Here is a 16,391-nt window from a genome sequence, read left to right as displayed (position 1 = left end):
CCGTGGCTGCATTTGCTTCGCAGGCAGGAGTGGCGAGTTTCGATCTCTTGTGGCGTCAGGTACCCACCGGTGATACAATTGGTGCAAGCTTTACCCTAATCAGGTGCTAGACTTCTTTGCTTTGAAATTTTTGGGAAATGTGTCTTTGAGGTAACCTTGAGTAGACACATATTTAACATGCAATGAACGATAAAATCTAAGTCGTAGCATTTAGTGATCGTAGCCTGGTAATTTAAGCCTAGCCGCAAACATTTAGCACTGCAAGCACAACGTTTCGGGCGGTACGCATTCTTGGTCACTTCATGTACTACAGGAAGAACTGTCTCCGGCCCAGTTCAGATAAAGGCCGCTGTCTCACTGCACACAGTGCGGGCAGGGCAATTTTCTTCTTTTTCTTGCCCTATCAAATATATGTCTCAGCCCATAGTATTCGTGCTTTGTACAAGATGTCCGCCCTGTCCTTACTGCTCTAATAATGAAAAAGGCTTAGGATATAAAATCAAGGGCTGTAGTCTGGCTACACCGGTGTCTAGCTGTCGACACTCTAACCCTAGCCTGGTGCTCGACTTCCTTTACTTCCTTTAGATGAATCTAATGCGATATCAGCTCTGTTACCTTTGCCTGCAAGGTATACGCCAGAAATGAAGATGAAGCGATGGCCTCCTTAAGCTTCTTCAGACGCACACGAATCTTCCAGAACATTTGCGAAGCCTGGTCGTGATTTCTTTTATTGTTCAGGTAACAATGTCGTCACATCAGAGAAGGCAACGGCGTGAGCGTCAAAGTATGGTGACATTTTCAGGTGATCCCGCCGGCTCTCGGTGATCTTTCCATCTTCCTGTACTGCTCCTTTGAGTCTCGCCTTCTGCATCTGTTCTTTTTTCATACGTGATCTGCATCTGCAAAAATGAGTAGGCACGCTGTCATACACCTTGTTTAAGTAAAGAAGGCATGCACTGAACCTCAGCGGAGCATGAACCGTAGGAGTTCCAGAGTGGTTTGAGAATGCCATAGCTATGCTGGAGGCGCGACGTTCGATTCCCAGTTTCGCCGGTTATACGCAGATTTCAAATGAATTCAAGCCTTTCCCATACATTGTGGTTAGCTTATATTTGGGTGAAATGCTTGGAAATTGGTTTTTCGGCCCCACCTAGTGTAGACAAGAAAAATGCTTCGCGCCAAAACGCTTTTTGGCCACAGCTTCCCTAGCATCATTAAAATTATTCATCACTCATAGTCACACTCCAGTCAGAGCATACCACTGAAAAACTAGCCAGGTAGCAACATTAAATCATAAAGCCAGAAAATGTTGACAATAAACCGCAAAAGCAAGTTTTCTGAAAATCACATAAAACCAGCACATGGGATCATCTTGTTTCTTCCTGCAATGTTGGTAATTCCATGCTCTATCTGCGAAAAATTAAAAACCCGAAGAGCGAAACCATGTGAAGAAAAGTCATTTCTAGGCGATTTTGAAAAAGAGGATTGCCTTCAGCTTTTAAAACAACGAATAATGTAAAATAAAATTTGCTATGAAACGACGAGCTTATTTGTATTTATTCTCAGGGAGTTTTCTCTTCCTTACGCCAGGAATAAAATATTGCCGGAAGGCAAACTGCTTCCATACACGCATAACTCTGCATGGCGAAGTAGGCAGTATTTCTCTCTGAAGCCCGGTGAGATCGGTAAACGGGAGCCACTGGTGGAGTGACTCGTACGCTGAAAGCGTCCACAAAGCGGCCGCGTGTAAATGTCAGCCGCTCTGCGAGCGTTCAGAGTCGAACTCGCCATATGGACATGAGCCTATCACGTATAGTGGACAACGTAACACGTGAGTCAAAATACAGTCTCAAGACAGATTTCGCCTACAGCGCAAGCCAGTTGTGTCATCGAGATGATCGTCGTCCAAGGAACGAGACGGGGTGTTTTGCGTGTTCCTGTACCTGTTTTCTTGCGCCGTTGTATTCAGTTCACGAAGTTCTGCTTTTACTCCCAATGGCAATCCAGATATGTTCATAAATAACGAAACAGTCCTTACATATTCTACGCTGACGGTAAACTCTTAAGCTGCAAAGGCTGTTCATCAGGGAGACGTTTAATGGTGCAATCGTCAGCACTTCGCTCCTACAATCGTAGAATCACGGTGGAATGGATACTAAATGTGGATGTACGCCACTTAATTCTGAACCAAGAACTGCACCAGTACGTATTCGCAGAGTGGCTCTTTTGTTGAGTTCTATTAAAAAAAAGCAGTTGCAGACACAGCGGATCTGTTCATTGAAGAAAAAAATGCCAGCATAGATAGTATTTTGTTTTTGCACCTGGTTCTCCGTTCCGGCTGCTCTCTATGGCGCGTTGTTCCACGCTCATAAGAACGTAATATGTGTACGTCTTCTGTGTGGATCGCGCGGTACACTGCACAGCCTCTATACACTGTACAGCACCGCATATCCTGCTTCAGTATGTGTAGCTCTCAGCGAATCAGTCATGTCGGGGACTAGAATGTAAAATTTGCTAAAGTACTGATTGACTGCTGTAGCACGCCATTAAAGTGTTCCATGCGATACAGCAGGCTTCAAAGCTGGCTGACCTGCTCAAGAATGGTTTCAAGTGGCCATCGCGATCGCCCTGAAAGATAGATGGGGTAGAAGCAGCATGGAAGTAGGTGAACATGCGGTTTACAAGGAAGGCCACAAAAAAAAACGAAACTTGAGTTGTTCATGACTGCGGATGTAATCAGTATGGGCTGCAATTGCCAATGTAGCCTGAAGTGACATTGAAGAGAATATCCAGACTACGCGCGGCTAGAAAAAGAATAGGTACAGATTCGAATTAGACTGAGTAGAGCTTCGCTAGGCTTGACAGAGTCGTGGGCGGAAACACTACAAGAAAAACGTTTGACTAATAAATTCGCTCTGTTATAAAGACCCGTTGCACCTCAAAGCCTTAATTCACGATATAATTGAGTGTATGGAGCAAATTAATGCTTACCGACCCGGAGGCATCCCGGCTCTTGAAGCCTAATGGCTGTCAGAGTAGAGTGAGTAACAAGAAGACTTCATAACTTTCACTTACACTCCCCTAATTCTGATAAAACCGCGAGGAAGCGAAGCAGAACTACGTACAATGTTTTATTTCGACTGTCTCTTACATGCTGCTCGGAACATGGCGAGTCAACGCCATGGGACGGTTTCGTCAGGCAGTGTGGCGTTGGGTTTGTCGACGTTGGCGTAAGCTTCCGCCGGCGTTTGAGAAAACACGTCGGAGACGGTAAGCCTCACGACCACTGTAAATTTTAAGCTTCGCATATGCTCCATACACGCCCAGAAGGTTGAAGACTGACGTAGTACGTACCGATCAAAGCCCTAAATGGTGATTCGCGCAAAGTTGCCGGACAATTTTTAAAGGGTCCACTGCTAACTACAATCATTCCAGTACCTCGAATGAGGCCATCGCGCACAAGTTCTTAGATGGCTTTGCCTAAGCACACCATCGAAGAGCCGCCGTTTCAGATAAACGCAGCAGTCCAATGGCGAAACCGTATTTCCTAGGAAGCTATGAATAGCAAATAGTCTCAGCTCAATTGTTCAAGCGATCACACCGGCCCAGTCCGAAGAGATCTAAACGAAAAGATTACAGAGCCGGCGCTTTCCAATATATATACAAAGGGAAAGTTTCGTCACGGTTTCGTCGCAATCGCTCACCCTTCCATCGTGTGAGAAGAAAGGCTGCCATGGCGACCGCAACGCGATCCGAGTCGGTGATCATGGGCAAGCGATGCAGGTATTCCTATACGCAAGCGATGCAGGTATTCCACACGAAAGAAAAGTAGGATGTGATGGCAAGGCACGATCCCAGCTCCACGGTGACCCTGCACGAGGTTAATTGGGGTGACATCAGAAAGCAGTATACTTGGAGTAAAATCGACTGATTTTTCAAAATCGATTCATTCAGAAAGGTTACGTGTTGCACTATCGAACGGAAAAAAGCAAGGACAAGCTGCTGAATAATGTCAGGTCATCACTGGCGTACGCGCGCTCCGAATAGGCATTCTGCTCGGCATCTCTCACTGCACTTTTGACAACTTTTGATGAGGGTAAACAAACAAGAAAACCCATAAGATCTCTCTTGCAGACAAACCTAGCAGTCGCCGCAGTGGTGGCTCAGTGTTTATGTATGGCGCTCGGCTGCTGACACGAAAGACGCGTGTTCCATCCCGGCCGCGGCGGTCGAATTTTGATGGAGTTGAAATTCTAGAGCCCCATGTACTGTGCGATCTCTTGCGCGTTAAAGAACTCCAGTTGGCAGAAATTTACAAAACCCTGCACTATGGCGTCCCTCATAGCCTGAGTCGGTAAACCAAACTACACATCCATTCAAAGTGCAGCCGGAAGGAGATGTAAAAAAAAAAACATTTCTTTGGACTGCTTCAAACGCATACTTTTTGCTTGTGTGCATAGACTATATTAGTGACTTATAGCTGCAAGAAAAAAAGAGAACGCATTCAGCTAAAGCGGCCCGCGGTTCATTCATTACGCACCATTAAATACTCACTTCCCTGGAAACAGAGCATAGCTCCGGATTTAGATGAGGAAAACGCTGCCGTGCCTGCTAACAGATCCTTCGCCACCATTTATTACGCATCCCGTTCAATCACGTGCCCAGAATTCCAGAAGCTACCTCCGGTAAGCGGGCGTTTGTTCAAGGCGTAGGAAAGAGAATTTCTGTCTCAAACATAAACGGGGAATATCTGCTCACCAAGTCCGTTGATAGCGTCCGAGCATCACCTCAACTCGAGGGTGCACATTGCGAACCAAATTCTGATCTGATTTGGTTTGGTTTATTAACAGTTTAACGCCACAAAACGATTCAGGCTTTAAGGGGTGCCGTAGTGAACGGCTCCGGAATTTTCGTCCTCTTTGGGTACTTTAACTTTCATAGACATTGCACAGTACACGGGCCTCGAGAATTTCTCCTCCATCGAAATTCAACCACCGCGCCAGGGATCGAACCCGCGTCGTTCGGGTCACAAGTTGTTTCTTTTTTAATAGAAAAAGCATTTCTGAATACGTTTAAAGCATTCAAGCTATTTGTGGAGAGATTATTTTGCGTAGCACTGTGTCGAATGCAAATTTACCAAGTCTATAGGCTGGTGCATGCGCAGATGGATGACACGCGTTGCTGTAGGTAATCATCAATCGCGCATTTCTTTCGCAGTCAGTGAACTCGAAATCGGCATCGGCACACAGCTATGCGCCGTTTTAGCACCGTTCGCAGTGCAGTGTGCCATGTTAAACAGCGCACTATAATCTTCTAGGAAGAGCAAGTAATCAGTCGCCAAGCATGTGTGGCGGTGAGCGTTACCACATTCACCCGTTCCTTCTAGGGTGGCAGAGCCACCCAGCCTGTTCTCCTGTAGCGAGGTAATGATCGGGTTTGGCGTTGACGGTGACAGACAGCAGAGCTTCGAAACGTGGGATGAGCGTCAGAAACGTGAGTATTAACGCCCTAGCGTTAAAGGCCCCGTTCATCAGAAAATCCGGTGATGGCATTGTCGCCGTCGGCGTTGTGAGCGAAAAATCACGAGCGCGACTCTGGCAGGTGACGCCCAGAGCAACCTAAGAGGCAGGTGGGTAACCTTGCTCATGTGACATTGCCGCTTCACCACAACCTGCCCACCGAACTGTGGGAAAACTGCCCACCGTGGCAGGTGGCAGTTAAATTATCATTGGTCGCTTGGGAAGAGCAACCTGGGCCGCACAAGGCCCACCGCTGGGAGCACCTGCCACCGCAGGGCAGTGGCGCATCACTTAAACGAATTCACCACTGCGCCAGGAGGGGTGTGAGGACTTCCAGGTATCTATGAACGTAAAACAGAGAATGACCTTGTGCATATATGGAATTAAGCCATCATTACGCTAGCACGAAATTCTCTTTCGGAGCTTTATTGCCCCTCCAATTTTTTTTCTGTGCCATGATGGGCTGACGAAAGAACGTTCGGTAAAGAAAACATATGACGCTACCCCTCAAGAAAGTGTAAAAACGCACTCATCAAACGGGTCCAACCAGACAGTACACACTTCCATGTGTAGCTCATAGAAGCACCTTCTTGACCCCCCGAGTCGCGTCGACAGTGGTTCATGTTGAAAGTTTTTTTGAATGCGTCAGTCATAGCAAATCGCATTAATAAAGTTTAGGCGACCAGAGCTTCGGAAACGTGAAAAGTATTGATGGGGAAGCAGGCTGTAAATACATTTGTGCTGGGCGTTTCTAGAAAAAAAATCTAAGGTTTGTTTTTTCTTTGGGCCTATCTGCGTGCGACACTGTTGTGTTGCAATTCTGTTAGTCCATTTGTCCCACAGCTTCAGTATATTCGCAAGGGAATAATACCTTCACTGTGCGACCCCGCCGCGCCTGCAAAACAGTTAAAAACACAGTGAATTTCTGACTGCATTTTCTCACCTGTACCGAATGCGCATCGCAGCTAGACAATCGGAAATGATTCACGATTACTACCATCTATTTGTTAAATCTCGGCGCCTTTCTTATCTACCAGTAGAGGTAGAAGGCTTTTATCGCTAGTTTCTGCTCTCGCATAGAGCTGTAACATTGTTCAAAATAGTGCAGACACCTGTGTTTGGTGGCATGTTTTCTTCTTTTCAACGATGCGGAAGAGACCACTAAGCATGAATCGCCATGTGATATTCGCCTACGTCCGCTATAAAATTTATTACCAAATTTTTCAGTCATGCTGTTTCGGTTCCGGTTTCAACAACCGAACGAAGGCTGTGACGTCAGAGTGTGTTTTTAGGTCACGTGACGCATGAAAAACTGCGATATAATTGCTGCTTCATCGTTTTAAATCCCTAAACTGTTGAACTCAGCCTTCCTCATGAGCCGGAATGAGGATGAATGTAGAAGCAGCAATTATATTTGCAGTTTTTTATGCCACGCGTGGCCTATAACCACCACTTGACGTCAAAGCCATCATTCGGCTGTTGAAAGCGACACAGCACGAGAAAAGAATTCGATTATAAATCATTTAGCGGGTGCAAGAGAACACCACGTGGTAATCCATGTATTATAATCTCTCAAACCTCATTACAAAGAAGAAAATACGCACTTTACTCTTAATTCTACCGCTTTAAATACTGTACTATATACACCCTCTCCTATTACCGCGTACGTGGCCTAATCAAACTGCAGGAAAATTAGTGAACGTTTTAAATTACCAGCAGCACGAAAGAAATGAGCGCCATGGCCGCAGTGCAAAACGCGGAGAACATCTCAATAATTCACATCTGATTATTTTTGCATCTTTAAGTCTTTACGATGCTGAGTTTTGTGACACCAGACAGTTATGGTGCATGTTCGAATAACGAAAAAGGCGGGCACAGGCGACGACATGCGTTTTATAAAAGGTGGGCACAGGCGACGACATACGTTTTTTTCTAACGCACAGGCGACGACATACATTTTTTTCTAACGCTTTTTGGCTGCAGAAGTTCTTCACATACGACGACAAAGCAGCCACCTTTGTACAACACAGGAACCTTGAGGTCGTTAGAAACCACAAACTCAAACAATGGTCCGAGGTTCAAAGACCTATGCTCCCACCGATCAGTCCTCGAGGCAAGGGCTATGCGCATTGTCGTTTCACGTTCTTGTCTTTCCCGCCGTTCAAATCTGCGATATACCATTACATGACTACTGGACCAACAGAGGCAAGCCCAGGCGTGAATACAGAACTTCTACATTTAAATCAGCAGCGTGGCTTTTTGGGCTTGCCAGTGCGTAGTCAATAAACACTGTACCGCTGCAGAGGACGAGGATACAGATAGGGAGCAAACACTGCCTCAGTGTTCGACTTAAGAGCATCAATTACGGGAGCTTGAAGTGTTTACACTGGTGTGCTCAGCAAACGTGGAGAAGACCAAACCCAAACTTCCGCGGATGTTTCCTTTCTGGAAACATCTCCTTTAAAACACAAGCAGTGCCATCTGCCTCATTGATTTCGCACTACAGTTGCTAATTGCAGCCACCTTCGCTATATCCAGTATATTTCCTCGTTATATCAGTTAATAAATCTTTAAACGTGTGCACCACAACACGAGGAATCGTTTGACACCATCCGGAACACCCCGCAGCAAACGGTGTGGAAAATAGGAGACGGCCCCGAAGGGACGGAACGGGAAGACGCTCAACGTGGGGCAACGCGACACCCGCCCTCGCGCCGGGTCTGACCAAGGTCACAAGTGGCTCTCTCTATCGCTCTTTCTCCCGACTGCCCGAGGCCAACCGCTCGAGATGCCTTCTTTTCTCCCCTTCCCACTGTTCCCTTTTGTATCCATGTGTTTTGTGTCAAACTTCGACCCGTGTAAATAAAGTCAGTGTGAAAGTGAAAGCCACCGAGAGAGCATCGTTTTTGCGAGGCTCTCGCGCGCGCGGCCCCGCCGCCCGAACGAGTCTTACGCGCAGTTTGGCTTTAATTAGTGCGGTTCAGTCGTTACTTGCCGGGGTGTCAACGGTCACAGTTTCTAACGTTCAGAAGAAATAACAAACGGTTCGGCCGTAATGGCTGCCTGAAGGTCCTCGGTCCTCGTAATGCACAGTGGGGGGGCGGAAGGCCGTCGTTGCGAACCCCACACATAATTTGGGCTTTAACTGAATTAGTGATTTTATCCTCAGGAACATGCCAAGTAATTTGACACCACTTCGAACATTCTGCGTCAAACGGGTGGTCCCCTAATTTTATAGAAATGGTGGTCCCGTTAAAGGGTGTCCCACGCTGAAGGCCGCTGCCTATAGCGCTTATAATAACACGGATCGAAAGTATCGGTATCAATTGATGGGCTACGCGCTCACTAATGTTGTAGTGTGGTCACGTGGTTATTGTTTTGGTCAATTTGACCTTCATTGCAGACAGACGCGTCGTAGAGAAACGTAAGTGGTAACGCTCTTAAAACACGAGCGCTGATTTCCAGAAGGTTTTGTTCGTCTCAAGAAGCACATTTACATGGCTAACGAGCGGTCGGTTAGGCCGAGGGAATTTTTTCTGATTTGCTCTGATTTGCGCAACACTCTGTATAATGGCCATTGCATTGGCCTCGTCCATTGGTCTACTGCTCATCAGCAGTCACTCACCTGTCCGCCGTAGTGTGATGAAGGCAGCGACAACTATGGCAGCATGTTAGGAGCCTTGCCATGATGGTCACGTGACGCAGGTATTTCACGCCAACATGTGGGATCCGACAGCGCTAAACAGTCGGGGCTGCTTGGTGGCTCTGAAGAAGGGGAAGGTTTTGGGAAATGGTCATAAGCCAAATTGATTAACAAACAACTCAGGCACATCACACCGAACAACGACAGCGATCGTGCAAAAAACAGTGAGAGAGGTTATTTTTGTATTTACGCAAGCCTGCCCTGTGAACACACTGTGAACAAGATCCCGCACTGTGCTTATGACACTCGTATATATATCGACGAATATCGCTGGAATAAAGGCACCTTTTTCTCCTTTGTGCGATTCAATTAAAAACCATGAAATGACTCACATCAGTCTTTTGAAGCGATTTAAGTTATAATGTTAGACGGACAGCAAACATGAGGAGTGGTTTTGGAGGATTACAAAAATGGCATCCAGCCAACTATCCTATTGACCGCAGTGGTGGGCTAGTGGTTGAGCATCCGCCTCGCATGCGGGAGGTGCGGCGTTCGATCCCCAGTGCCGCCGGGTACCTATCGGTGATACAATGGGTACAAGCTTTCCCCTGGTCTGGTGCTGGGCTTAACCAGGGTGAAGTGCATGGGAAATGAGTCTTTCGCCCCACTTTAGGCAAACGAAAATACCCTGTGTCATGGCGCTTTTTCGCCGCCGATTCTCTTGCGCCATAAAAATTCACTATCATCATCATCGATTCTATTTGAGAATATCTGCGCTTGCGTCATTTGACGCAATATTATGGCGCATTTTCCCAAGTAGCCTGGCATTACGTATTCCATATGAGCCTTGCATTTTACACTTCTCCACACGCACGTACAAACGCACGCATCGAAAACAATTTCTACGTGATATTCGCTATTGTATTTAAGCAACGTGGGAGTATATTTTACGAAGTCGTTTCAAAGTCAAAGAGTTTATTCAGGCAACACGTGGTGCAGTTGCCTAGGGCGCAGACCAAAAGGCAAATGGATGCCTGACAAAGAGTCGGCGCCCTTCTTGCTCCCAGTCGAGAGCACAAGACATTCAGCACATAAAATAAACACTAAACAAGATGGAAATACAGAGCGGTCGGTTAACATTGAAACTGGCGTTATTTCATATTGAATATTTATGTACAGTAGTTGGGCAAATACTGCGAGAAAAAACAGAATAAAAACAAAAACAGCGGCCATGCCGGCAGTGACAACAGATACATAGTGATGCTATTTTTGAAGGCTTTCAATGATTGACTTTCCTTAATAATGCTTACAGCAGGATGGTGATAATTTATGAAACTGGAAATTCTGTAGCTAAGTTTCTGGTTGCCGTAGTTCGTACGTATTTTTTTTCTTATAACATATGTGCCGGGTGTTGTAGGTGTGTGTTTTCGTTAGATACTGATGACAACAAGTGGTAGGATCAGAATGAATTTCTACGTAAGTAGCTAATGCTATCTTTTTGTTTATAACATTCCACGGTGTAAACAGTTGGTGTTTTCGTAACAATGGGGCCGTGTGGCTAAGGTATGGTGCATTATCTATTAGACGCAAAAATTTCTTTTGTAATAAGTATATGTTTTCTAAGCTTGTTCTAGGTGCTGTGAAGTGCATGGTCAAAGTCAAGTGTATTCTTTTGTCAGTATACTTTGTGAAGCCGGACGTGATGCAAACGGTGTCAATGGTTATTTCATGCATGACGCGCATCTTGTGTTCCTCGCATACTGTTTGCTGGTTAACGAAGGAGTGGTCCCGTTAGAGAAGTGCCAGTGGAGTCCAGCGGATTCTGAAAAACATTTCGCCATGGCGTCGAATCGAGGAGCAATGCACACGAATGGTGTAGGAGGTGCTCGATAGTTAAGCAAGAAGGTTTGGCCCAGTGCATTATCTATTAGTCGCAAAAATTTCTTTTGTAATAACTATATGTTTTCTAAGCTTGTTCTAGGTGCTGTGAAGTGCATGGTCAAAGTCAAGTGTATTCTTTTGTCAGTAGACTTTGTGAAGCCGGACGTGATGCAAACGGTGTCAAAGGTTATTTCATGCATGACGCGCATCTTGTGTTCCTCGCATACTGTTTGCTGGTTAACGAAGGAGTGGTCCCGTTAGAGAAGTGCCAGTGGAGTCCAGCGGATTCTGAAAAACATTTCGCCATGGCGTCGAATCGAGGAGCAATGCACACGAATGGTGTAGGAGGTGCTCGATAGTTAAGCAAGAAGGTTTGGCCCAATGCATTATCTATTAGTCGCAAAAATTTTTTTTGTAATAAGTATATGTTTTCTAAGCTTGTTCTAGGTGCTGTGAAGTGCATGGTCAAAGTCAAGTGCATTCTTTTGTCAGTAGACTTTGTGAAGCCGGACGTGATGCAAACGGTGTCAAAGGTTATTTCATGCATGACGCGCATCTTGTGTTCCTCGCATACTGTTTGCTGGTTAATGAAGGAGTGGTCCCGTTAGAGAAGTGCCAGTGGAGTCCAGCGGATTCTGAAAAACATTTCGCCATGGCGTCGAATCGAGGAGCAATGCACACGAATGGTGTAGGAGGTGCTCGATAGTTAAGCAAGAAGGTTTGGCCCAGTGCGACAGAGTTCAAAGTGCAGGGAGCAGCACCGCCCATTATACTTACAGCCCGTTATCCTGCAGCATGCGTAGCACCGTTCAGGACACTGCAGTTCAGGTCGAACAAGCCGAGTATGACGTCGACAGGCGGCAGCTCCCTGCAAAGACAGCGCGTACGAATATGGCCGCGTGTGTCGAAAAAAATATTACTTTCAAGCCTTGAAACAAAAACTTGAAACGTGCAGCCACTCTGAGAAATTTACTCTGTATATAAGCCCTATCGTGTTAGACAACTAGAGCAGAAGTGCTTCTGAGTGCCGCCCACTCGATCCGCACCAAATACGCCAAGCGATGAAGTAAAAAGCTTATTAACAATGGGTTCGTCTATGGCTTGTATCTCTCTCCCAACAGCTTCAGCATGACAGCGATAGGCCTAGCGCATCTTTGTGCTCCATTTTTCTCGGTGTTGCATGAGACCTCATGAAAAGAGATGAATGGTCATGTTAATACAGCTGCCCGCTAAGCTTCTCAGTTCCTGCAAACAAGCAGCCATGCTTCGTGAAAGCAACTATTGGCACTGTTTACAACAAAGGTGATGTCCCTGACAGCTACTGCCAGTAATGTCTTGTTTAATGCTGCTGTAATGGCACAGAACTGCCCTTGTTGAGCACGCTTGATGGTGAGTGTTCCGAAGAATGTACAACGTATGGTAACCCACCCATCATAACAGCGCTCGTACAGAGAAATGGTGCATTCCGGACTCCCATGTCGTTCGGAGCCACAAACTTATGCTTCGTGGCTGAGGACTTACTTGGACTTTTTTGACGGTCAAGAGGTCTCCGCGGGTAGAAGGCCTGTCGGTTTCATTCCGGACGCTGGCTGAGACTAGTGCCTGGAATAAAAGCAGTTACGGATGCAACACTTCTCAGCAGTACCGTAAAATACCGAGCATACGCCCATGCTCAAATAGCGTCCATTCCTATTCTTGAAAATTCTATTTTTGCAAAAAAAAGGTGCAAATGCCAATGCGATTATGTCCCGTATCCCGGAGTTGTTCAAAAACGTGGAAACAGTATGCCAAGCGCCCACCATTCGGTATCTTTGTGAAGCTTATAGCTGAGGTAGAGGAGGGGTGTGAACGCGGCAATGAGAACATGCAGACAAGGCATGGAAGCCCAACGTGAAGCTGTTTCGAAGAGATACCAACAAAGGGATTGGACAGAGGGATGCGAAACGACTCGCATCAGTCTTTTGAAGCGTTGAACTTGTGTTAGGCGGACGTCAAATGTGGAGAATGGCTGTGAGAAACTGCGAAACGAGCATCCAGCCAACGATCCTGTTCCATGGTCTATGTGTCTCTTTCGCGAAATCGGCCCATTATTATGCCGCATATTATCAACTAGCCAGCCATTGCGTATTACACGTGAGCCTTGCGTTTTACACTGATCTACGTAAATAAACACGCACGTGCGCACGTACATCAAAAATAATTTCTCTGTGGTACTGGCTATTGCATTTAAGCAACGCGAGAGTAATTTTTCGATTTCGTTAATATTATTTTGACGGTATGGCCTCTATGCAGGCGGACGTGAAGTTACCGGCGTCAAAGATAATTTTATGCATGACGGTCATCTTATGCTGCTCGCATACTGTTCGCTGGTCAACGAGGGAGTGACCCCGGAGAGAACGGCCAATGGAGTCCAGCGGATCCTGAAAACAATTCCGCCTCGCCGTCGAATCCAGCAGCAGTGGGCATGAATGGTGCAAGTTGAAGTCGCAAAACAGTGTTCAGCACGCACAGCGCTTTATGTTCGTTAGTTAGGCAAAAAAGTGCTCATTACGAGAAGGTTCTCGTTAAGAAGGTGCTCGATAGTTAAGCAAGAAGGTTCGGTCCTGTGCGACAGAGTTCGAAGTGCAGGCAGCAGTACCGCCCATCATACTCACTGCCCGTTATCCTGCAGCATGGGTAGCACCGTTCAGGACGCTGCAGTTCAGGACGAAGAAGCCGACTACGACGACAACTGGCGACAGCTTCCTGCGAAGACAGCGCGTACGAATATAGCCGCGTGTATCGTAAAAAAATTATGGAGACTCTTAAGACTACGTACATGGTTTGAATGCGACAGAATTTTTTCTATATTTCTATTTCCTGTTTATTGTTTACTCTATTATTTGTTTACTATTTTTTCTCTTCCTTTATAGTGACACGCCTACTCAGTAGCATACAGTCGTAAGGCAACGCATACATACTAGGTTTACATATACGTTCGCAAAGGAGCAACGTGGTTTTGTGGCCCATGGATTGCGTGCTCTACTCCGCAGTTTGAAAGTCCTGGTTTAAGGTCGCCGCGCCTTTTAAAGAAATTATTTTTACACCACGGTGAAGGCATGCGAGATTTTTCGCTACAACATTTGCGGTCAACAGCACCCTGTTTCGTTACCGATAAGCTGTATAATGCTTTCCCAATAATACAGGCGCCGAAAACTTTCCCGAAGGCCGAGCTAGAACTCTGCATTGCATGCCACTGAACATGTTTTTGGATCCCTAGCTCTCAGTTTTTCCTCTCCATCGAACACTGAGCAGGAACTGTTTTGTCCGTTCTGGGAAGATGCGTGCACTACAACTGCCAAGAGGAAGGCACTCGGCAGCTGCAGAGGCAGAGCCGACACGCGCCGGGAGTCGAGAGCGCCAACCGTTTTGGGCCCGGACCGTTCCCTGCCTGCTCTACCCTGCCTTCGCAACCGACATTTTCCTCCAAAATAAAGCCAGTTTAATATTGGCAGAGGGGCGGGCTATACGGTGAATTTTAATTTAACTTTTAGTTTTCTTTTTTTATACTGACACAAACTATATACTTCTTTGAATTGCTAATTTAGCACGTACGAAGCACGTACGGAGACCGACACCAGCTTTACGGATCCTGCTCTATTTCCTCCGACATTGCAAATGACGACTGCATAAGCAACGTTATCATAAATGTCTCGCCGTCTACCGATGGCCAACCACCAAGAGAAATGAGGCCTGATCAGGATAATCAGGCCTTCAGAGCGGGAGCACTCAGGAGGTGACCCCGTTCCTACTTAGAGTCACTGGATGCTGCTCAGAGCGAGTACTCCTGCTAAGCCTTTGTGCTCTTGTACAGAGCGGCTCCTGTGCTGCTGAGCGGACATTGGACGTCGTGAAAAAAATAATAATGGTACACTTAAGCTCCGCTGTAAGGGCATGGCATGATAGCGTAACGCGTTTAGTGTCCATGTATCCAGAATTGTTCATTGTCTGCTTTGCATTCATAGATCGCCAGGTGTCCTCATACCACAACTGGTGCATTGGTATTGGGGTTAAAAGATGCGCCACTGCCCCGCAATGGCAGGTAGCTGTTCCCAAGAAAACCCAGACTTGGACAGCAATCCCGATGCGCCATATGAGCGCAGGGAGGCAACCCTTCAAGCACAGCCACCGGTGGAGCTGGTGAGACTCAGGTTGCTCTTCCGCAGCCACGCCTCCCGACCAATCAATCATTCAGTTAACTGGCGCCTGGTACGGTGGGAAGTTTGATAACAATCAATCAGTGACATTCAATATACCCGCACAACTCCCGCCGGCAGGCTTGCATTTTTTTTTTTTTGCTATGGACGGTCTTGCCACCGTCAAAGGCGTTCGCCATTGCTTGTCTATGGCAGTCTTAAGTGCTCGATGCGAGAGATGAAAATTCTTCAAGAGAAAGATGTTGGCACACATCTGAAGAATGGACCGTTAGCTTCAATATTTTCATAACAGTACCTTACACATTTCTAATATTGAAAAATTTTTGTCCAAGAAAGCAGGACATGATAGACTGTCTACAAACAATGCAACCATAATCCTTTTGAAAGAGGCATTTGCATTCTACCGCATAGGCGATAAAATTGTCATATTCAGCATAGAGTCTGCACTGACGGCTCTGAATTCAACATGTAAACCTCGGCACAACTTCTGGCGAAAGCAAAACAACAACAAGCAAGAAACGTGACAAAAAAACTAAACAAACGAACCAACACTAAACACAGACCAACAAAAAAACTTCGTTTCTGAAAGTGAGTTTTCGACAGCGAGACACAAAGGAGACACAAGGGAATGTATTGCTTAGCTAAAAATGGGAGAACGGCCCATGTATGCAGGAGTTCGAGACGCTTACCATGGGCTATTTTCCTCGGTCCGATATGCGTTGCCGGAGCATGGCAAGGCAGTGATATTCATCGCACCGGGCTGCTTCGGAAAACGCCTCCTTGCACCGCTGTTTCTGCCACCGGTCGCACCAACAGGAGACCCGAATCCGAAAGATGCAGCGGCGTGACACACGATGCCGAATGCCTCTTCCGCTTGTCTCCATGACAACGAAGAAACTGCGTCCTCTTCCGCGGCATATGTAACAAGAGAAATACGGTCAAGAATAAATCCAAACGTTTCGTGATACGCAGTTGCTGTTCACGAAAGCACAAAGAAAAAAAAACCGAAGACGTCACTACTGATTTCGCCTTAACCACCTTCGGTTTTGTGATTGGTGCAAGCGAATTCATCCCGCCATTAGATTTCAACGAGGACGCCACCTTTCTTGGACGACTCAGTGAACGACAAAAGTCCGCTACGCGCGCATACAA

At 46.4% G+C, this 16,391-nt stretch overlaps 1 protein-coding gene and 1 long non-coding RNA gene across 2 annotated transcripts in view; one reads left to right on the top strand and one right to left on the bottom strand.

Annotated features, from left to right (window-relative positions):
• The window catches only part of LOC144101946 (uncharacterized), a 156,835-nt gene that overhangs the window by 76,171 nt on the left and 64,273 nt on the right, over positions 1–16,391 (top strand). The window lies entirely within an intron of this gene.
• Positions 723–16,148, bottom strand: LOC144100466 (uncharacterized). The gene is made up of 7 exons (XR_013307666.1): positions 15,929–16,148; positions 13,698–13,788; positions 12,565–12,645; positions 11,821–11,911; positions 9,145–9,284; positions 3,705–3,871; positions 723–899 (listed from the first exon to the last, which is right to left on the bottom strand). It is a non-coding gene; the product is annotated as an uncharacterized LOC144100466 (long non-coding RNA).

This window comes from Amblyomma americanum, chromosome 8 (assembly GCF_052857255.1).
Source record: "Amblyomma americanum isolate KBUSLIRL-KWMA chromosome 8, ASM5285725v1, whole genome shotgun sequence".
Classification (NCBI taxonomy): domain Eukaryota; kingdom Metazoa; phylum Arthropoda; class Arachnida; order Ixodida; family Ixodidae; genus Amblyomma; species Amblyomma americanum.
This window is presented reverse-complemented; position numbering and strand designations above follow the sequence as displayed.